Genomic DNA, 23,014 nt, shown 5'->3' on the forward strand with positions numbered 1-23,014 from the left:
TGGTGTAGAGTTTGGACCAACAACTGACAGTGATCTTGGGTTCTTCCTGGCTCTGCACTCTGGAGTGACCCCTTAGAACATTCGGGAGAGTGTATGCCGTGACAGAGATTCAACTGGATTGGCTGTGTACAAGACAAGTGCCTTATGCCCTCCAGTACTATCTCTCTCAGTGCCTTTTGAATTTCCAGGTTACACATCCTAAAGCATGTGGACTTTTGGCCAGGACCCTGCATGATCACTACAAGTCCAGAAACCAGAAGGAAGATACCTTACATTAATTTAGACATTTGGGGTCTTTACAACTATTACCATTGTAATCATCAGGTTTCCATTTGACTTGTGCCATGAGTACCTGTTACTTACTGTTCACATACGACTTACTCTTGTGGATGCATTGAAGTTTACCCTCATTTTTGATCCACTTCAAAAATGACAACTTGAGTTTTTTCAAAGAAATGTTTTTGAAGCAAAACTTTATTTAAACTCTGTGTCTTAAACTGTTTATCTAAAATGTAGTTATTAATAATTCTAAGAAAAATAATGCATACATGAATATAATTTTTCTATTTCATGTGATTTACATAGGAGGAAGGGTAAAGAAAACATCATGAAAAATATGTATCACATAACTGAAAAAGAATATAGATATTAATGAAATCTGGACTCCGTGGTAAGTAGCATAGTACAGTATGTTATGGAGAGCAGACCAAAGAGTAGGCCTTGAAAAACAGTGGCTGTTATCCCAAACAAAACCAAATAAAACAGTGCAATAAGGTTATTAATAAATTTTTCCACATATACAATATGTAGACAGTATTCTATTTTACAAAAAACTTCTAGCCAAAAAATGGAATAGAAGGTGATTTTTGAGTGCACACTTTACCAGTCCATTAAAGAGAAAGGATTTATCAGTAACTACATAACAAAAAGAAAATAGGATTATGCGTGATTGTATTTCATAGACAAGAAATGTTTTAAATGAGTAAAATACAGAAAGAAATTTCGAAAGTACAAAAAATTATTCTCATCATTACCTTTGAATATTAACCAGCAAACAACACGTGTTTAACACAGCATAGGATTTCACTTGATCACACAAGACACAGAAAAGACCATTTAAAAAGTGATCACAAAATATTGCAAATTTACTTTCAACCCCTAGATTAGAATTAGCTTTATCAACCAGGAAAACGTTCTTCTCAATGTTTAATAAATGAGCACCAACATCCAATAAAATATCTTTAATGTAGGAAAAATCTTAATTCACAAATATGACAAAAATGTGTAATTAGATCTGTGAGAATTGATTTTTTTTCCTCTTAGGATTTAAAACAGAAGTTCACTATTATCAAAATACTTTCATGTTAGGAAGAAAAAATCACATGAAATAATATTTGTAAAGATGAGAAGCCGCTTTAACCTGGAACCTACTTACCACACAAATGAATCAAATCTCCTTATTCAAGTTAGAATATACCAATTTTTAATTTTAACAGGCAGCGTGTACATGTACTTAAAACCATAACGTAATAAAAACATTGAAGATTATGTGTCTTCCACCGCCCTAGATCAGCACTATTAGCTATTTATGGGAAGCATCATTTCTGAAGCGTCTTTATACTCAAATTGTCAAGAACCAAGTACTGTGTTCTAAGAGATAATAAGGAAAAATGCCAGCAAGGATGGCTTTCTGATAATCTGCTTTTCCTACTGGTACCTTTCTTTTTTGATTTTAAATCTGTGGTTCTCTTCAACACTCTGAACAAACGTTTTCCCCTTCCTTGATAATCGACGTCCCTATGCTTGCTTGCTTTCTTGCTTTCCTTCTTTCTTACTTTCTTTCTTTCGTTCTTTCTTTCGTATTTATTTCTCCCTCATCACGTCTAGCTTTCGATTGGTCAATGTTTGATGAAAGTGTTCCCAAACTTTCTTACCTTTGAGGGCTTGCCTCCCTACCCTCAGCACTCCACACCTTACTCATGCCCCATATTTTCTTATTACCTGGCTAAAATCAAATCTCAAAGATCAATGATTATTACTTTGTAATATCACTATATTTAAAATACTGAAGTATGAATACAAGTGGAGAGACCATTACAGAGAACACATACTAGTATATATTAACAGTTTTCCACAGCATTTATATTTTGTTTCTGTAAAAATACGGTATCTGATTTACTTGTTTTCAATGGATATCATGAAAAATTCAGTATTAAAAGGAAAAAGAAACACAGACAATCAACACTCATATATATATACATATATATATGTATTTATGTATGTGTGTGTATTTGACCTCCTAAGTATGTCTAAAATATAATGTAATCAATGAGGAAAAACACTTTGTATGTGAGAGAAAGTAAGCCAATGTCTAAAATCACACAGCAAATGTCAAAGTCAAGCTAAAATGAGGCTTATAAAATTCTACTTGAATATATTCTTTCATTACTATGTGCTGTTTTTCCTTGACTGCTAAGTTAAGGGATGATAAATCTAATGAAAAGCTTTGAAAAGTATTATTCCTTACCTGACATGGTCAGAGAAGAGGAAATACCGATGAAAGGTAGACGAGAAGAGGAGACGGTACGAGAGTACGTCTGAACACTGCAGCGGCTTAAGACCACAAGTGTTCAGTACAAACGACTGCTCACTGGTGATTGGTCATTGGTCACTCGTCACTTGCCATGATGATTCAAATTTGTTTACAAACTACTACATGGGACTGCCAAGATTCTATCAGTTGGTGGTTGGTTTGGTGGGAGAATGATGTCATAAAGTAGGCAGTTGAAAGGTAGAGGCTAGCCAATCAGGAGGTCAGAATCCCAAGAAGAAGACCGGATTGGATAGAGAGCGGGGTAGAATGAAGCAGGCTAGGGAGATGGAATCCTACAAGACAGTTATAACAGTTTTAGTTTCCTCAGACTCCTGTGTTAGAAAAATACTCCCATGTTACTCAAGAGCTTAGCTATTTCATTAAAAAATCAAGAAAATTACTAAATAATCGTTTATATTGAACTGTTAAAGAAACAACATTTGGTATTACTAGTATATTTTAGATAACGTTCACAGCACAGCGGGTAGGGCATTTGCCTTGCAGGAGGCCAACCCTGATTCCGATTCCTCTGCCCGGCAAATTACCCAAAGTATCTCGTCCACATAGCAAAAGCCTGGCAAGCTCCCCATGACCTATTCGATAGGCCAAAATCAGTGACAACAAGTCTCACAATTTGGTGTAAGATGTTACAGGTTCCCGCTACAGCAAATAGATTAACCGCGGGAGGACAGTGCTACAGTGCTATGATTGAAAAAAATGGTGGTTTCTTTCAATATTACAAGACATACTAGGATAAATTGTAGATGAATCTAGATGTGTTAAAGTAAATCAAATGAGAAGAAATAGTAAATGCAAAGGTATTTTAATTGTACAAGACTAACAATTGTTCTCAGTTTAAAACTGTAGAAGATAAAGGAAAACATATGCTCACTTGTCCAAAATTTTACAATCTGAAAGAAAAGGACAAAAAGCAAATTAAGTGATCAAAAAACCAGCAACACCAACAAATACTGGCAATTATTATGATAGGCCAAGGATGAATGGTTTTAAAAAATTAGTGTTGTGAAATAAATCAATATTTCGCTATTAAACTTGATAGAAAAAATAAGCATAAACCATGATCATATAATGTCTATTGAAAGAAGTGTAAATGACTAGTAAACACAAGAGCAATTTTCTTTTTTTTTGAAGTTTGTTTTGTTTTGTTTTATTATGAAACACCATGAGGTATAGTTTAGACTTACAAGTTGTTGCACTTGGGTTTCAGTTATACAGTGATCGAGTACCCATCCCACCACCAGTGGCCAATCTCCACTCCCACCAATCCAAGTATCCCTCCTACTCCCCATCCCCCATCCCACCCTGCCTTTTTGGTAGGGCACTACCTTTTGTTCTATCTCTCCTTTTGGGTGCTATGATCTACAAAAGGGACATTGGGTGGCAATCCTGTTCGGTCCATAGACTAATTTCAACAGGCATCTCCCATCCTGGGCAGATCTTCCCAGCACCCTTTATTGGGTGCTCCATTCTCTATCTGCACTGCCTTTACCCCTAGAGAGTAAAGCTGGCCTCTAAGTCATGGAGTGAACAACCTGGTATTTATGACAGTTGTACTTGTGTGTTAGTGTCTTATTTTGTTACTTTATATTACCCAGATGAATGCAATCTTTCTATGTCTGTCCCTCTGTTTCTGACTCATTTCCCATAGCATAATATTTTCCATGTAGTACGACACAAGAGCAATTTTCAAGTTCACTGGTAGACAAAGAGCACAAAATAAAATGATAAACTAAAATGTCCCCCAAATTACGAGTATTGAAATATCAGGTGCTATCTTTCCCTAGCAAAGATGCTAGAAAATAGGCCTTTTAAAGTTATTTTATTGAGAAATAAATCTGTATAATAGTTAGGCAATATATAGCTTAAATCAGTTTAATGTTCATTAAGTCAATGTCACTGTCACTGTCCTCACGTTGTTCATCGATTTTCTTGAGCGGGCCCAGTTAGGTCTCCAGTGTGAGACTTTGTTGTAAGTTAGCTTTCGTGTGTGTATAAGAAAATTCAAGGATCAAACTCATAACCTCAGAAATGTGTGGCAAATATTTTACCACTGAAGCATATTTCCAAACACAGTTAATGATTTTGCTTTTGCTTCTATAGTGCTAAAAATAGAAACCAAAATTTCATACATGCAAGCCAAGTTCTTTTGTCCTGAGCTACATATCCAGTCATAAGTAAGTTAGCTTTTAAGTATTGATATTAAGGAAACAATTAGAAAAGTAGACAAATAGATATAAATGTCCACATCGATGTAATCTTAGCTTGAAAACATTACAATTATAATATCTCAATAAACAATTTATAGTAACAGAAATTGGATAATCTTCTCCATTGCCATTCTGGAGGATGTGATGGATCCATTTAGGACGTCAGAGGGCAGTCATCTTGGTCTTGTAGTTGGAGAAGGACAGGCGGGTGTTACGAATACTTTTCCCGGCTTCTGCCACATCTACCAGTACTTCTGCTCTTCTCTCTTTCAGGTCTTCCTTGATCGCATCTCTGCACTGCTTTGCGAGCTCGGATGTTAGCTTGCGGTTGCCTGAGGCATGCGCCAAACCATGCTGGCGAATTAGCTCAAGAGTTTTTGAAGAAAGGCGATTTTTTGTGCTTATCTCTCTCTTCGAATTCCTCGTCCATACATGGAGTTGCTGAACCAGTCAATCATATTCCTCGTCAATGTTGTCAACAATGGCATCTTCCCATGTTGCCGCAATAGTACCAAAGAGTTCACAGTTGGTGGTCATTCTGAGAGTTCTCTTTTTGAACTTTGTAGCCCTTTCTCCCTGCTCTGTGAAGTAGAATTTTGCACGAAGGAGACGGTGGTCCGATCCCGTTCGAAATTTTGGCACAACAGTGACATCTGTCAGGCAAAACCGTCAAGTGAATATGATGTGGTCTATTTCGTTGTGGAATCTTCCACCGGGAGACTCCCATGTCCATCGTTTAGATTCTGCCTTCTGGAACTGTGAGTTACCATGAATGGTCTTGGTCAACATGATGAACTCAGACAGTCTCTCACCCTGTTCATTCCATTCTAGGCCATGGATCCTGATGTGAAGTTCTTCAGCTGATCTTCTCGGTCCTATCTTGGCATTAAAATCACGCACAATGATCTTGTAGAAGGTGTGGTCTTCTTTATAGAACTTCTCTAGCTCCATGTAGAACTTCTCGATTTCTCTTTCATCATAATAAGATGTTGGTGCGTAGACAACGAAGATAGATGCTGGCCGACTTTGACCGTGAGTGTGGGAAGATAAGACTGCAGCTGAATCTTATGAAGTCAATGTTTATGAGAAGCAGCCTTGTTCCTGATGCCCCATTCGCTCTCAACGAAACGACCATCTCCGAAAGCATCAGCTATGTGCACCTAGTTCGAGAGGTCAACATGACAAATGACCTGGCACCCGAGCTGTGCAGGAGGAAGAGAGCGGCTTGGAATGCCTTCAAGAACGTCGAAGAAATAGCTAAGAGGATGAAGAACCTCCGGCTCCGGGCACATCTCTTTGATTCCACTGTTCTTCCTGCATTAACATATGCCTCAGAGACCTGGGCCCTACGCAAACAAGATGAGAATGGTATTCAGGTCTCCCAAGGAAGAATAGAAAGAGTTATGCTTGGAATATCACGTTTCACTCAATTGAGAGAAAGAATCCGGAGTTCTGACATCCATCGCCGATCAAGAATCAGGGACGCTGTCTCATTTACCGAGGTGTTGAAAATCAGATGGGCTGGTCACGTAATGAGATTTAAAGACGACCGCTGGACTAGAGCTGTTACCGACTGGATTCCTCGGGATGTCAAAAGACCGCGTGGCCGCCCAACTTCCAGATGGTCTGACTTCTTCGTCAAGATCATTAACGATCGGTTTGAGGCCCTTCATGTTCCCGGAGCGAACAGATGCCATTGGGCTACACTAGCACGCGCCAGGGACAAATGGAGATGTTACTGGCACCCGCTCAAGCAAATCGAAGACTAACGGGAAGTTAAGTGATTAAGTGATTAAGAATACAACATTCCTTCAAGAGAGTTGAAGCTTGTTAGTTTTAAGTGATTTCTGGGATCAATTCCCTCCAGCCATACATTAAAGGTAGCAAAACACTTTTCACGTTTTTCTGTTCCCAGCCAGTCAACTACCCTTTCCTGAGAAAATCTATTAACTGGTTAGTCTCATGTCAGTCAGAAACTGCTTTCATTTCCCCCCATTTTCAACAAAGTTATTACTGGTACCAAGCAGAGTTGGTTAAATATATGTTCCTGTTAACATATATTTGCACTTGGGATCCATGTGAACACCTTCCACCTGGCTTTTAATGAAGGTGGTCATCCAGTTTGCTTTTCTGGTGGCATTCTGTTTCTCACTATTCCTCTCCACAGGTAATTGATGTGAAAATAACATATTTAGTAAACGGTATGATTAAAAGCTCCAGAAGGAATGCCAGCCCTTTCAGCTTTCTGGGTCTTATATGTAAACTGTACTTTGGAACCTATCTTATTTTCGTATGTTTGTCTTGAATTTCATTTTCAAAAATATTTTAACGTATTTGAAAAAAATCCACCAATTATCCCATGATGATCACCAGATTTCCACTTCGCTACCCTTCCCGGTTTCCTTTCCAACCATCCATCACCGCATTAACTCTCCTAGGACCATCTCTTTCTACCACAACCTTCCAGGCTCAAGGTCAATTCGTACTAACTGCTTTGGGAGTGGTGACCTAGGATGCATGTCTTTGTATGGTACCTACCACAATGGAACCACAACGTCATTTATAAAGTTGGTTCTTGTGTGAACGGCAGTTAAAAGCGATGTTTAGAGAAAGCTACAGGCAACAGGGACCATGGAAGACCAAAGACCTGCCCCTCAAGCTAATATAATTTGAGCTCCCGCCACCAGAAATTTCCTGAAAGCTGGCTTGGCTACCTTGGGGAGTTTACAAATCCAAAGACTTACATAGGCAATGGACCGCATTGTTGAAACTCACTAGTAAAGTGTCACCACGATAGCAACTCTGAATATTGTTGGGAATAATTGAAATTGTGCAGCTAGGGGTGCTGAAAAGAGGGCTCGAGGACATGGTGTCTTATCTTAGCATCTACCAGGAGCTGATCTTCAGGCTTCATGCGTCAACTGTTCTCTTGGCTTTTTCCTTGTTAAGAGTCATCCTTGAATGACTCTGAGGGCGTTGATCACTCATCTGGTAGGTTTATTCCACAGTGTATGTGTTCGCATTCCCCAACCATCATTTATGGATAGACCACCCAAACCTTTTAGTGATGTGTCTCAAATTTGCTTCCTTTCCAAAGGAGGCCATGAGGTGTAAACACAGCCTCTATGGAAGAATTTTTACTTTTCTTCTCATCATCTTAGACTCATCTGCCTTCCTCAGCCTATTCCAAATTTATTATTTTAACCGAAAACTGCAAACCGTGCCATTTCTCCCATTTTTTTCGAGGACACCATTGATGGGCATACTTGACTGTGCTTGTCTTGTCTTACTCTTGGCTCTGTGGTCAAGTTTCACATCTGGTGGGTCTCTGGGGACCATAAAAGATTGCAAGAATTGAACTGTGTCCTTCTTGCTTGCAGAGCAAATGCACTGTCAGCTTACTCTTCCTCTGACCCTACCCCACTCTTCATCAGGCCCATGCAATTTCTCCTCTTAAGGGCTTTATGCAGTCGAGTTTCCCACATTTGGGGAAATCGCAGGGGTCAGCACATCCCAAGTGCAATGGATGGGCCTCACCCTGGGAAAACCACCTACATGATCATGGTATCTCCCCTGCCCTGGACCATGTTTGTATTTCTTAGAGTCTTGTCTATTCCCCCTTTTTCCTCTATCTAACTTCCCATTCTTTCCCAGCTCCTCCTTCAACACCCAGCCACTCCCAAAATCAACCACAGTTGACAGCATCTCAAAATTCAGAACATTTATTAACAATCAATTAACTATGATGCATCTCTGGAGTGATAGCACAGCGGTAGGGCATTTGCCTTGCACACAGCCAACATGGCCGACCCGAGTTCGATGCATCTCTTTAATTTGAAAAAAAAATTAGAATAAATAAATGGTGTATGGCATTTCAGTGTTTGCCTAGGGCAACCATCTGGTACCTAAAGTGGAACCTACCATTCCAGCTCTTACATTACGTAGCCATAGTAGAGAGAGATGTCCAACTCTTTTTCCCTCTCAATAAAGAACTGCACTTTCCCCCAAAGAGGTGTGTTTGGCATCGTTCTCACGCTCCTGCTGAGCCTTCCTTTTCATAGCCTCACGCTCTGGTCTCTGCTCTTTGGTGATGGGCTTTGACATGACTGGCTCGGGAACATTGGGCTTTCTCCATGGTTTAGGTTGGAAACGGAAGTCTTGGAGGAGAAAGTGACTCTGACGTTTGGGTGGAGACTGGCGCTTGTTCACACAGACAGGAGGAGCCTCCCGCTGTAGAAAAGTGCCAGCTGCTGTCTTGTAGGGATCAGGTCTAGAAGCTGCAGGCTGATGAATAGGCCGGCTACTAGGGTTCTGCAAACCTGGACGAGATAGGTTGGTTGAAATGGACTTAGCAGGATTGGAAGGACCAGTCAAAAATGCAGTGGTTGACGGGGAAAAATTGGCAGCATTTGGCTGAGCTGCATTGGTAGAGCCAGGCTTGGCAGGGTTAGCTGCAGCAGGAAGATGTGTGGCTTCAGATTTTCGTCTCCGAGGAACAGGTTCAGCTTGTGGATTCTCCATGGTAAGAAACGGCAAAGGTACCAATTTGACCTTCCCAGGAGGTGGCAGCTCAGACTGGGATGGAGATGAGCGTTTATCAGCACTGCTACTTGGTTTCTGTGCTTTGACCTGAGTTTTCTCAAGGCCTTTTCCATCCCATGTAGCACCTAGCCATGGCTTGACAGCTGAGGATGGCTTGACATCTTTGGGGTTCTTTGAGCTACTCAGCACCTGGGAGGAAAAGATTCCAAGTTTTGGATCACTCTTCCCCAGAGCATGAAACATTTGGACAGAATCCAGCATGTGTATGCCTAGGTAGCGGAGGGGTTATTTAACTGCCTCTTGGAAAAACTCAGGTTGAGTTTCCTTGCATTTCATCTTGCCAATGGTGGACTTTTCTTCTGCCTTGACCTTGTTCCCTAGCTGCTTACACTCATTAACTTTCTTAGAGTTTTCTCTGGTGTTTTTTATCTTCTCCTGCCCATGGCTCTTTGTCTTGCTGATCCTGCTGGAGGCAGATTTGTGAGATTTGCTGTTAGTTTTGGCTGTGGTCACAGGACACCTCTCACTGACTGCAGCATTACAAACAATCCCTGCTCCCCTCAGCAAGCATTCTCAGACTTTTGGCTGGATTTTGGCCTTGGGTTATCCCTCAAGAGGTTCAGAAGCCTCCTTTTTGTTCTTCCCTTTTGCATGGGAGGTCCGCTTAGTGCCACTTGAATTTTCTTGCACCTGCTTCAGAGTGATGGTGTCAGTGGTGTTCATTACCTGCAGATCTTTGCATGATCTAGGTCTACTGGGATCTGGTAGGTCTCCAGAGGTTTTGAAAGCCCACTTTTCATCTGATCAAAATTCTTACCTTTTTGTTCCTGAGTTGGAGTTGGTGTCAGCGCCAGGTTACTTTGGGCTGGAGATATTATGGGAACTTCCCCAAGATCAGGTGAGTACCTGTTACTTATGGTTCACATACAACTTAATCTTGTTGATGCATTGAAGGTTACCCTGATTTTTGATCCACTTCAAAAATCATTACTTGAGTTTTTCCCAAGAAATATTTTTGGAAGGAAAACTTTATTTAAATTCTGTGTCTTAAGTTGTTTATCAACAATGTAGTTACTCATAACTCTAAGAATAATAATGCATACACGAATATAATTTTTCTATTCAATGTGATTTACATAGGAGGAAGTGTAAAGAAAACATCATGAAAAATATGTATCACAGAACTGAAAAAGAATTATGTAGATATTAATGAAATCTGGGCTCTGTAGCAAGCAGCATAGTACAGTATGTTATGGAGAACAGACCCAAGAGTAAGCCTTGAATAACAGTGGATGGCATCCCAAACAAAACCAAATAAAACAGTGCAATAGGGTTATTACTAAATTGTTCCACATATACAATATGAAGACTCTATTTTATTTTAGTAAAAACTGCTAGCCAAAAAATGGAATAGAAGGTGATTTTTGAGTGACACTTTACCAGTCCATTAAAGAGAAAGGATTTATCAGTAACTACATAACAAAAAGAAAATAGGAATAAACGTGATTGTATTTCATAGAGATGAAATGTTTTAAATGAGTAAAACACAGAAACTTCGAAAGTACAAAAAATTATACTCATCAGTACTTTTGAATATTAACCAGCAAACAACATGTGTTAAACATAGCAGAGGATTTCACTTGATCACACAAGAAACAGAAAAGACCATTTAAAAAGTGATCACAAAATAATGCAAATTTACTTTCAACGCCTAGATTAGAATTATCTTTATCAAACAGGAAAACTTTCTTCTCAATGTTTAATAAATGAGCACCAAAATCCCATAAAATATCTTTATGTAGGAAAACTCAGAATTCACAAATATGACAAAAATGTGTAATTAGTCATGTGAGACTTGATTTTTCTATTTCCTTTTAGGACCTAAAAACAAAACTTGACTATTATCAAAGTACTCTCATGTTAGGAAGAAAAAATCACATGAAATAATATTTGTAAAGATGACAAGCAGCTTTAACCTGGAACCTACTGACCACACAAATGAATCAAACCTCCTGATTCAAGTTAGAATATACCATTTTTTTTTATTTTAACAGGCAGCGCATACATGAACTTAAAAACCAGAATGTAATAAAAACATTGAAGATTCTGTGTCTTCCACCGCCCTAGATAAGCACTATTAGCTATTTATGGGGAGCATCATTTCTGAAGCGTGTTTATACTCCAAATTGTCAAGTACCAAGTACTGTGTTCTAAGAAATAATAAGGAAAAAAGCCAGGAAGGAAGGCTTTCTGATAAAGAGCTTTTCCTACTGGTACCCTATTGAAGGCATAGTATATTTCTAGTCCTGACATTTATTGAAGTAAAATTCTTTGACTTGCTCTCAGTGAATTATTCTCAGCATATTTCATATATATATTCTTTCTTTTTTGATGTTAAGTCTTTTGTTCTCTTCAATTTTATGTCCAAACGTTTTCCTCTTCCTTGATAATCGAAGTCCCTATTCTTTCTTTCTTTCTTTCCTTCTTTCTTTCTTTCTTTCTTTCTTTCTTCCTTTCTTTCTTTCTATCCTTCTTTCTTTCTTTCCTATTTTTTTCTCCCTCATATTGTCTTGGTGTCGATTGGTCAATGTTTGATGAAAGTGATCCCAAACTTGCTTACCTTAGAGGTCTTGCCTCCCTAATGCTCAGCACTCCGCACCTTCCCCATGCCCCATATTTTCTTATTACCTGGTTTAAATAGAAATCTCAAAGATCAATGATTATTACTTTGTAATATCACTATATTCACAATACTGAAGTATAAATACAAGTGGAGAGACCATTACAGAGAACACATGCTAGTATATATTAACAGTTTTTCACAGCATCTATATTTTCTATTTCTGTAAAAATACTGTCTCTGATTTACTTGTTTTCAGTGAATATCATGTAAAATTCAATATTAAAAGGAAAAAGAAACACAGAGAATCAAACCTCATATATATATACATATATATAAATATATATGTTCGTGTGTGTGTATGTTTGTTTGTGTATTTGAGCTCCTAAGTATGTGTAAAATATAATGTAATCAATGAGGAAAAACACTTTGTATGTGAGAGAAAGTAAGCCAGTGTCTAAAATCACACAGCAAATGTCAAAGTCAAGCTAAAATGAGGCTTATAAAATTCTACTTGAATATTTTCTTTCATTACTACGTGCTGTTTTTACTTGACTGCTAAGTTTAGGGATGATAAATCTAATGAAAAACTTTGAAAAGTATTATTCCTTACCTGACATGGTCAGAGAAGAGGAAATACCGATGAAAGGTAGACGAGAAGAGGAGACAGTAGGAGATTACGTCTGAACACTGAAGCAGCTTAAGACCACAAGTGTTCAGTACAGACGACTGCTCACTGGTGATTGGTCATTGGTCACTCGTCACTTGCCATGAAGATTCAAATTTGTTTACAAACAACTACATGGGACTCCCAAGATTCTACCAGTTGGTGGTTCGTTTGGTGGGAGAATGATGTCATAAAGTAGGCAGGTGAAAGGTAGAGGCTAGCCAATCAGGAGGTCAGAATCCCAGAAGAAGATCGGATTGGATAGAGAGTGGGGTAGAATGAAGCAGGCTAGGGAGATGGAATTCTACAAGACGGTTATAACAGTTTCACCTTCGTCAGACTCTTGTGTTAGAAAAATACTCCCATGATGCTCAAGAGCTTAGCTATTTCATTAACAAATCAAGAAAATTACTAAATAATTGTTTATATTGCACTGTTAAAGAAACAACATTTGTTATTACTAGTATATTTTAGATAACGTTTACAGCACAGCGGGTTGGGCATTTGCCTTGTAGGAGACCAACCCTGATTCCGATTCCTCTGCCCGGCAAGCTACCCAGAATATCTCGTCCACATAGCAAGAGCCTGGCAAGCTACCCATGACGTATTCGATAGGCCATAGCTAGTGACAACAAGTCTCACAATTTGTTGTAAGATGTTACTGGTTCCCGCTCGAGCAAATGGATGAACCACGGGAGGACAGTGCTACAGTGCTATGATTGAAAAAATTGGTGGTTTCTTTCAATATGACAACACTTACTAGGTTAAGTTGTAGATGAATCGAGATGTGTGAAAATGTAAATAAAATGAGAAGAAATAGTAAATGCACAGGTATCTTATTTGTACAAAACAAACAGTTGTTCTCAGATTAAAACTGTAGAAGATAAAGAAAAACATATACTCATTTGTGTCAAAATTTTTCAACCTGAAAGAAAAGGACCAAAAGCAATTTAAGTAATCAAAAAACAAGCAAAACTAACAAATACTGGCAATTAATATGATAGGCCAAGGATGAATGTTCTTAATAAATTAGTGCTGTGAAAAAAATCAGTATTTAGCTATTAAACTTCAATATTAAAAATAAGCATAAACCATGATCATATATAAAATGTATTGAAAGAAGTGTAAATGACTAGTAAACACAAGGGCAAGACACTCGCAAATGCCTACCAGGTTCTCTCAGAGTGAGAACTGGACAATAATTGTTGTCTTATCAACAAAATCCAGTCTCTGTATCTTGGCCATTGATGGGATTACATGGCTCCAGGGGCAGTTCATGGTTGTAACACTTAGCTACTAGGAGATGGGGGATCTGGTTGGAGGGGGCCCAGTCTTGATCTGAGCAGCCTTGGAGATCTCATCCCCCGGTTGCGCACACCTGGGTTCCTCTGTCAGATTCGTTCATGCATGAGGCTCCTTCAAGCTTGGGGAGAGTGGTCTAAAGCGTACCTATGGCTGGTTGCAGATGTCTTCAGGTGCCGGGGCTCTGCTCGGCGCGGTGAGGGAAACTCAACACACCGCCTCCAAGGGACCCTGGTGAAGAAAGCCAGGTGTGGGGTCAGGAGACTGTCATTTTAGACATATTTGGAATTAATTTTAGATCAAAAAGTACACATCATTCTAACTACGTATGTGCTTAGTAATAAATTACTACACACTTGTTCAATCACCTAAGAAACCCCACTCTGCTCAGATAACTAGATTTTTAATTATAGGTCTGTTTTGCCTGTGTGTCATGACTGAGAATCACTATCATTAGATATGAAACTCACTATACACAAAGATGCACACAGGCTGCTTTGAGTCATCTGTGTTGTTAATGTGTGTTGGCCATTAAACTTCACTGAGACCCTTTATTCTGTCCTTTACAGGAGCCTCATGAGTGTCAACTTCCATTCAAGTTGAACTTATAATAATGTGGAATGAAATCATCAATATGATCCTCACCTCTTCCTTCAGGAGAAAAATCCTACTTATATTCACGGTGGTCAAAGTGCAGACAACACCATCCACCTTTTCCTGGAGATGTACACGGGACTGAGGTGAGAACAGCAAAAGGCTCTAGTTTAATGGTCTTAATGAAGGTTTCAGGGAAGTGCATTAAACAGGACTCATATAACATCTTCCAAAAGAATTATTTTGTAAAACTGATGCCTTGATTATGGTAAAAGATAATATGGTAAAAACCATATTTTTCTTTCTGGGACATTAAAGTTCTAAATCTATCAAGCTGCTTTGAAATACTTTCTTTGATTAGGTACCACTGTCTGCCATAGGGTAAGTAAGGACAACACTCAAATTAATCAGAACAGAAAAAATAACTCCAACTAGGTTTGGTTACACATATACTAAAATTGAAATGATACAATGATGAGCATGGTCCTTGCACAGAGATGACATGCAAACTTGTAAAGAGTTCCATATTTTTGTTGCAAGAAGAACTAACATGGCTACTTTAAGCTAAGGCACAAGTACAAAAATTCTACATAAAGATAGCACAAATCCCCATAACAACAATCTCTCTCAATGTCTATGGACTAAATGTGCCAATTCAGAGGCACAGAATAGGAAGATGAATTAGAACACTGAACCCAACATTCTGATACCTGCGAGAAACACATCTGAGCAATCAAAGCAACCATGGGCTAAAAGTAAAAGGCTGGAAAACAAGTATTCAAGAAAAGAACACCTCCACAAAGCTGGAGTAGCCATACTAGTATCAGACCACATGGACTTCAGGCTAAAGGTTATAAGAGACAGTGAATGTCATTTCTGCATGATCATGGGATCTTTACATCAGAAAGAACTCACCCTCCTCAATGTAGATGCTCAATGACAGACCAGCAAAATACTTAAAAAGAACTTCTAATAGACTTATAGAAAAACATTGATAGCAAAACAGTACTAGGTGGAGATTTCAACACTACTTTGTCACTTCTCAATAGATCAAACAGAATAAATCTCAGCAAGGAAATATTTTACTCAAGTGAAGTAATGAACAACCGTTGGCTTAGAGAAGAAATCAAAGAGGAAATACAAAGGTTCCAGAAACAAATGAGAATGAGGACGCGAGCTACCAGAACTTGTGGGACACAGCAAAAGCAGTGTTAAGAGGAAAGATTATACCTCTGCCAGAATTTATCAGGAAGAAAGAAAGGGCCTACATGAATAAATTAGAGCTCAAGATTTTGGAAAATGACCAACAAAAGGAGTGCAAACTAGGGTGGAGCAAGGAAATAATAAAATTTATAGTAGAAATCAATGAGCTAGAAACCAAAAATACAATCCAGAAGACCAATAAAAGCAAAAGCTGGTTCTTTGAGAAAATAAACAAGATCAATAAACCTCTAGAAGCCTCTCAAAGAAACAGAAAGAATTCTAATAAATCGAATCAGAAATGCAAAGGGGGGTATCCTAATAGAAACTACAGAAATCCATAGGATCATCAGAGATTATTTTGAGAATCTTTGCAGCAGGAAATGAGAGAATCTTTAACAAATTGATAAATTAATGGATTCCAATTACCTCCCAAGGCTGAACCAAGAAGATTTGGAATACTTGAACCTATCACTACCAAGGAAATTGAAATGATGGTCAAAATATCCCCCCAAACAGAATCCTTGGCTCAGATGGATTCAATAGTGAAATATTTCAATCCTTTAAAGAGGAACTGCTGACAACATTTTTAAGATTTTCCAGGAAATTGAAGAAACAGAAATGCTCCCAAATAGCTTCTATGAGGCAAAGATCACCCTAATACTCAAAACAGACAGAGACACCACAAAAATGAAAATTACAGACCTATTTCCTTGATGAATACAGATACACAGATTCTCAAGAAAATACCAGCAAAGAGAATCCAGAAACTCAACAAAATATCACACACTATGACCAAGTAGGTTTATCTTGGGGATGCAAGGATGGCTTAACATTCTCTAGTCAATCAACAGAATACACCATCTCAATAAAATAAAGATAAAAGTCATATCATCATATCGATAGATGTAGATAAAGCATTTGATGAGATCCAGCACCCATTCATGGTGAAAAACTCTCAAGAAAATGGGAGTTGAAAGTACTTTCTTCAATCTAGTCAAAGCAAACTACCACAAACCCACAGCAAGCATTATTCTCAACGGGGAGAAAACTAAAGGTTTGGAGCAGAAATCAATGAGCTAGAATCCCAGAATACAATTAGGCACAAAAGAAGTTACCCACTCTCACCAGACCTATTCAACATAGTACTTGAAGTACTTGCCATAGGATTTCGGTAAAAAGAAAAGATATCAAGGGCATCCATATAAAAAAGGAAGAACTCAAGCTTTTACTATTTGGAGATAACATGATACTATACTTGGAAAATCCCAAAGAACCTACAAAAAAGCTCCTGGGAACAATAGATTTGTTTAGTAAAGTAGCATATTACACAATGAATATCCGGTAGTCCATGGCTTTCCCATATATTTCAAATGAAAGAGAAAAAAAGAGATAGAGAAAAACAATCCCATTCACAATAATACCTCAGAAAATCGAGTATATTATATTAGAATCAACTAAAATGTTAAGGAACTATACTTTGGTACTATTGCGGCAACATGGGAAGATGCCATTGTTGACAACATTGACGAGGAATACGATCCACTGGTTCAGCACCTCCATGAATGTGTGAGGAAAGCCAAGAGAGAGATAGCCACAAAAAATGGCCTATCTTCGAAAACTCTTGAGCTAATTTGCCAGCGTGTTTTGGCGCATGCCTCAGGCAACCGCAAGCTAACATCCGAGCTCGCAAAGCAGTGCAGAGATGCGATCAAGGAAGACCTCAAAGAGAGAAGAGCAGAAGTACTGGTAGATGCGGCAGAAGCCAGGAAAAGTATGCGTAACGCCCGCCTGTCCTTCGCCAACTATAAGACCAAGATGACTGCCCTCCGACGTCCTGATGGATCCATCACATCCTCCAGAACGGCAATGGAGAAGATTACCATGACTTCTACTCAAATCTCTTCGATAACCATGTCCACTTGCCGACATACCAAATTACACAGGATGGATATGTCCTTCCCAAAGTTCTCCCTTCCGAAATCCGACACGCCATTTCGTTGGTAAAGAAACCAACAGCACCCTGCCCAGTCAAGGTCAGACCTGAACACCTGAAGAACCTGCCGTCAGTACTCATCAATACACTGGCTCGGCTCTTCACTCGCTACCTGTCTGAATGCAAGTTTCCGTCTCAATGGAAAACCAGCAGGACCGTACTACTGTTCAAGAAGGGAGACATCCATGACATTGGCAACTATCACCCGATCTGCCTATTGTCTGTCATCTACAAGTTGTTCACTCGAGTCATCCTAAATAGGATTGGCAGAACACTAGATGAAGGACAACCATACGAGCAAGCAGGGTTCCGCAAAGGATTCAGCACCATCGACCATATCCACGCGATAACCAAGCTCATTGAGGTTTCTCTGGAGTTCAAGATGCTGCTGTTTAATGTTCATTGATTTAAACAAGGCCTTTGATTCTGTTGAGACGGAAGTGGTCATTGAAGCCCTAGCCAATCAGGGCATTCAAGACCAGTACATCAGGATCCTCCGTGAGCTGTATTACAGATTCACTAGCAGGATCTCACCATTCTACAAAGAAGTGATCGTTGATGTCAAGAGAGGGGTGCGGCAGGGTGATACCATTTCACCAAAACTCTTCAGTGCCACCCTCGAGAACATCATGCGACGACTGGAATGGGACGTAATGGGACTGAAGATAGATGCTCGGCAACTACACCACCTCCACTTTGCTGATGACATTATTTTAATAACACCAAACATCAGCCAAGCAGCACAAATGCTGGCCGACTTTGACCGTGAGTGTGGAAAGGTAGGACTACAGCTGAATCTTACGAAGACAATGTTTATGCAAAACAGCCTTGTTCCTGATGCCCCATTCGCTCTCAATGGAATGACTGTCTCCGAATGCAACAGCTATGTGTACCTAAGTCGAGAGGTCAACATGACAAATGACCTGGCACCCGAGCTGTGCAGGAGGAAGAGAGCGGCTTGGAATGCCTTCAAAAACGTCGAAGAAATAGCTAAGAGGAAGAAGAACCTCCGGCTCCGGGCACATCTCTTTGATTCCACTGTTCTTCCTGCATTAACATATGCCTCAGAGACCTGGGCCCTACGCAAACAAGATGAGAATGGTATTCAGGTCTCCCAAAGAATGATAGAAAGAGCTATGCTTGGAATATCAGGTTTCACTCAAATGAGAGAGATAATCCGGAGTTCTGACATCTTTCGCCGATCAAGAATCAGGGACGCTGTCTCTTATGCCAAGTTGTCGAAAATTGGATGGGCTGGTCACGTAATGAGATTTAAAGACGACCGCTGGACTAGAGCTGTTACTGACTGGATTCCCCGGGATGTCAAAAGACCGCGTGGCCGCCCACCTTCCAAATGGTCAGACTTCTTCGTCAAGATCATGAACGATCGGTTTGAGGCCCTTCATGTTCCCGGTTCGAACAGATGCCATTGGGCTACACTAGCACTCGACAGGGACAAATGGAGATGTTACTGGCGCCCGCTCGAGCAAATCGACGACTAAGGGGAAGTTAAGTGATAAATGATAAAATGTTAAGGAACTATACAAAAAAAACCCCTAAAAACTCTACTTCACGAAATAATAGAGTATATGAGGAAATGGAATCACATCCCATGCTCATGGATTGAGAGGATTAACACTGTCAAAATGGCAATACACACCAAAGCTCTATAAAGATTTACTGCACTTCCTATAAGGATAGCCATAACATTTTTCAAAGAAATAGATTAAATACTCTTGAAACTCATACACAACAATAAACTCCCATGAAAAGCTAAAGCAATATTTGTTAAAAAGAAGAAGGGAACAGCTTCCCCAACTTGCAACCCTACTACAAAGTCGTAGTAATCAAAATATCATGATATTCAGATAAAGACAGGCCTCACATCAATGGAATATAGTCAAATATCCTGACGCTGGCCCTCAGATTATTATTACCTAATCTTTCATAAAGGCTTAAGAAATATGAAGTTGAGCAAGGAAGTCTCTTCAACAAGTGGTGCTGGGAAACCTGGACAGCAACAGGCAAAAAAAAAAAAATTGAACTCAGACCTCTTTATAGTGCCAGGCACAAAGTCAGATCAAATGTATTAAAAACCTCAATATCATACCTAAATTCTTTTTTTTTATTTAAACTTTATTTCATTGAGTTTTTTCACTATGTCCCACCACTGTTTTCGGGCCATGTGGGTTTCATCAGAAAAATCAGCTGTAAATTTTAAGGATGCTCCTTTGTAAGAGATTTCTTTCTTTGATCTTGTTGCTTTCAGAATTTTGTCTCTGTCTAAGGTTTTGGTCATTTTGATCAGGATGTGTTGTGGGGTATTTTTATTTGGATTTCCTCTAGCTGGTACCCTTGGGGCCTCCTGAATGTGGTCACAAGTTTTCTTCAGCTCTGGAAACGTTATAGAAACAAGAGATGACTTAATAGAATACACATCTTGAGAGAAAAGACTGAAAAGTCATATTGCTTCAGGTGTGCAAACAAGGAGAGATGAACTGCTACTATAAATGATAAAACAGAGAAGTATATACCCTCACCCTCAAGAACATAAGAACTTTGCTGCTATATCATCCTCACATAAACTCTGGTTATTTAATATATCTAATCACTTTTCCCATGACAAGAATTTTTTAACCTCAACATTGATCCTAATCTTTTTAAAATTTTTTTTGTTCTTGTTGTTTTTATTTATATATTTATTTTTTTTATTTTTTTAAATTGAGTCACCAATGAGATACAGATACAAAGCTATTCCTAATCAGGGTTCAGTCATACAATAATCCAACACCCATCCCTCTCCCAGTGCCCATTTTCCACGACCAATGGCCCCAGTTTCCCTCCTGTCAACTTCCCCAACCTACCTCTAGGCTCTGTGGCAGACATTTTCTTTCCATCCCCCCTCTGTCTCTCTCTCTCTCTCTTTATGTCTCTCTCTCTCTCTCTCTCTCTCTCTCTCTTTCTCTTCCTTTCACACTCTCACGTTTTCGCTTTTTCCAGACAAATACTTCAAAGACTTATTCCCCTCCTACATCTCATGTGAACTATCTTATAAGGAGCATGATGTCAAGTTCCTTCCTTGTCAAGTATACAAGAATGGAACTCTACTGTGGAGGGAATGTTTGCTTCCTACGACTTCCAAAAGCAAAGAAAAAATATATAACAGTGATATATTGAAACTGGCTCCAGTTTAGAGATAGATTCTCAAAGTAGCACCTTTGCAGAATGGATCTTGTACATAAACTTAGATATGTACCATTTTCATCAACTTGGTCTCTAAAGGACTGATACAGGCATTTATTAGGATAGGGTCTGATATAGTATCACGGGGGTGAAGAGTAATAGACACTTTGCTGGTGGTGCTATGAGGTAACTTTATACCAAGACTATAAATGTTAATACCATTTTAAATATATGACCTTACCTATAATAATTTTTTAAAGAAAAAGAATATCAAACATACCATCACAATCACCTATAATTCCAATGCCACCACTATCACTTGAATTTCAAGCTATCTCCAAAGATAAAAATTTCAAAACAACTTTATTATAAGCAAATACCTGAATTCTTAAGATATATGGAGAAAAATGTGGGACGATCCCTCCATGACATTAAAGCTAAGGGAAACTTCTAGAATGAAACACCACTGACCAAGGAAGAGGAAATGAAGATAAACAAATGAGACTACATTAAACTAAGACGTTGCTGCAACTTAGAAAAAATGGTGACCATCATAAAAAGACAGCCCACATAATGGGGAAAAATTATTTATGCACTACCCATAAAATTAACCTCAAAATTCTGACTGCTGTATCGTTAAGAACACTAAATAGTTCCCGTGAATTTTATTCTTCTTCACATATATTTACTCTAAAATATTTTAGATTTCATTTTAAACCACAGGTAAAAAATAAAAATTATAATTTTTTTAAAATTAAAAATAACCCCTATGCATAGCCAGGTGCGATCCAAAAAAAAAAAAAACAAGAAAAACAAGCAAGCAAATAAGCAAGAAAGAAAGAAATTAAAAATTAAAAAATAATGCTGTTTGCAATGCTAAGGATCAATCCCAGATCATCATACAATGGAAGGCAAATGCTCTATCCCTGAGTTATATCCCTGATCTTAAACATTTAAAAAGGTCTTTTTTGATGTCTCATTGCATTTTATTTTTTAAAAAATGCTTTTCTTAGTATACCTGGTCACCATCGTACCGCCTACTTCTTGACCTTTTCTTCACTTGTATATTTTACCTCTAAGATTCAGTTGTCATCTTATCCTTCCTATAGCCATGCTTTCCTTTGACAAACTTTCCAAGATCATGTCTGGCTTGCTTTAACATGGCATAAAATGGAAACGTTATTTTCTCTATGCTCTCACGCAAGAGGTGATGATGTTTTCGACCCAGGAGAACTCTTTTCTGGTGAGCTTCCTGGCTGTTTCTACTTGACTTCAAAATATCTAAAGGTAAGGCATCATCTTTTTGTTTTTGCGTTTTTGGGTCACACCTGACGATGCACAGGGGTTACTCCTGGCTCTGCAGTCAGGAATTACTCCTCACGGTGCTTGGGGGGACCATACAGGATGCTGGGAATCTAACCTGGGTAGGCCGTGTGCAAGGCAAATGCCCTACCTGCTGTACTATAGCTCCAGCTCCACCCGCCTCCCCATAATTCATCATCTTGAGGGCCTCAGATTTTTACCTTCCATTTAGAAACTTCATCTTTACATTGACACAGTAAATTGAAACCACAGAATCATTGAATGGCATTTTATAATGGTAGCAGCCATGAGCAAACATTGATAACCCATAAGTTGGCATGAATGAATTCTGTCTCAGAGGCTTCACTTCTGAGGATACCTGTCACTACCTCCTTTCTGTTACGTATCCCAGGATCAGAATCTAAATCAGGCCAGCAGTAGAAATTGTCCACCCAAAAGCTAGCCTTCCACTGGGATCAGAATCCTTGATGCATGTAACTTGTAATTTTTCATTCATGATTTGTTGACCTTGTTTCAGGCAGAGGCATCCAGAGCATAAACTCAGCTTTCCAGTAGTTTCCACAGGAAATCCAAATACCTAAGAATGTTATCATTTCTGACGCCACTCTTAAAGATTTTTTTTGGAATCCCACGGTAAGATACTATCATTAATGTTATAATATTACTGTTCTCCATAGTCCAGATCTCCCCAAAGAACTCTCTACCCTCCTCACTCAAAGTATAGACTCCAGTTTATCATTCTTCTGAACGTACTTCTATTTGTTTC

The 23,014-nt window shown here is 38.9% G+C and overlaps 2 pseudogenes; one reads left to right on the plus strand and one right to left on the minus strand.

Moving 5' to 3' along the window:
• Window positions 1-8,287: 8,287 nt before the first annotated feature.
• On the minus strand, window positions 8,288-8,398 carry LOC130037055 (uncharacterized; annotated as a pseudogene).
• Window positions 8,399-14,981: 6,583 nt separating this feature from the next.
• Window positions 14,982-15,078, plus strand: LOC130036966 (uncharacterized; annotated as a pseudogene).
• Window positions 15,079-23,014: the final 7,936 nt, after the last annotated feature.

Source organism: Sorex fumeus, unplaced genomic scaffold, assembly GCF_029834395.1.
Source record: "Sorex fumeus unplaced genomic scaffold, SorFum_2.1 ptg000070l, whole genome shotgun sequence".
Lineage (NCBI taxonomy): Eukaryota > Metazoa > Chordata > Mammalia > Eulipotyphla > Soricidae > Sorex > Sorex fumeus.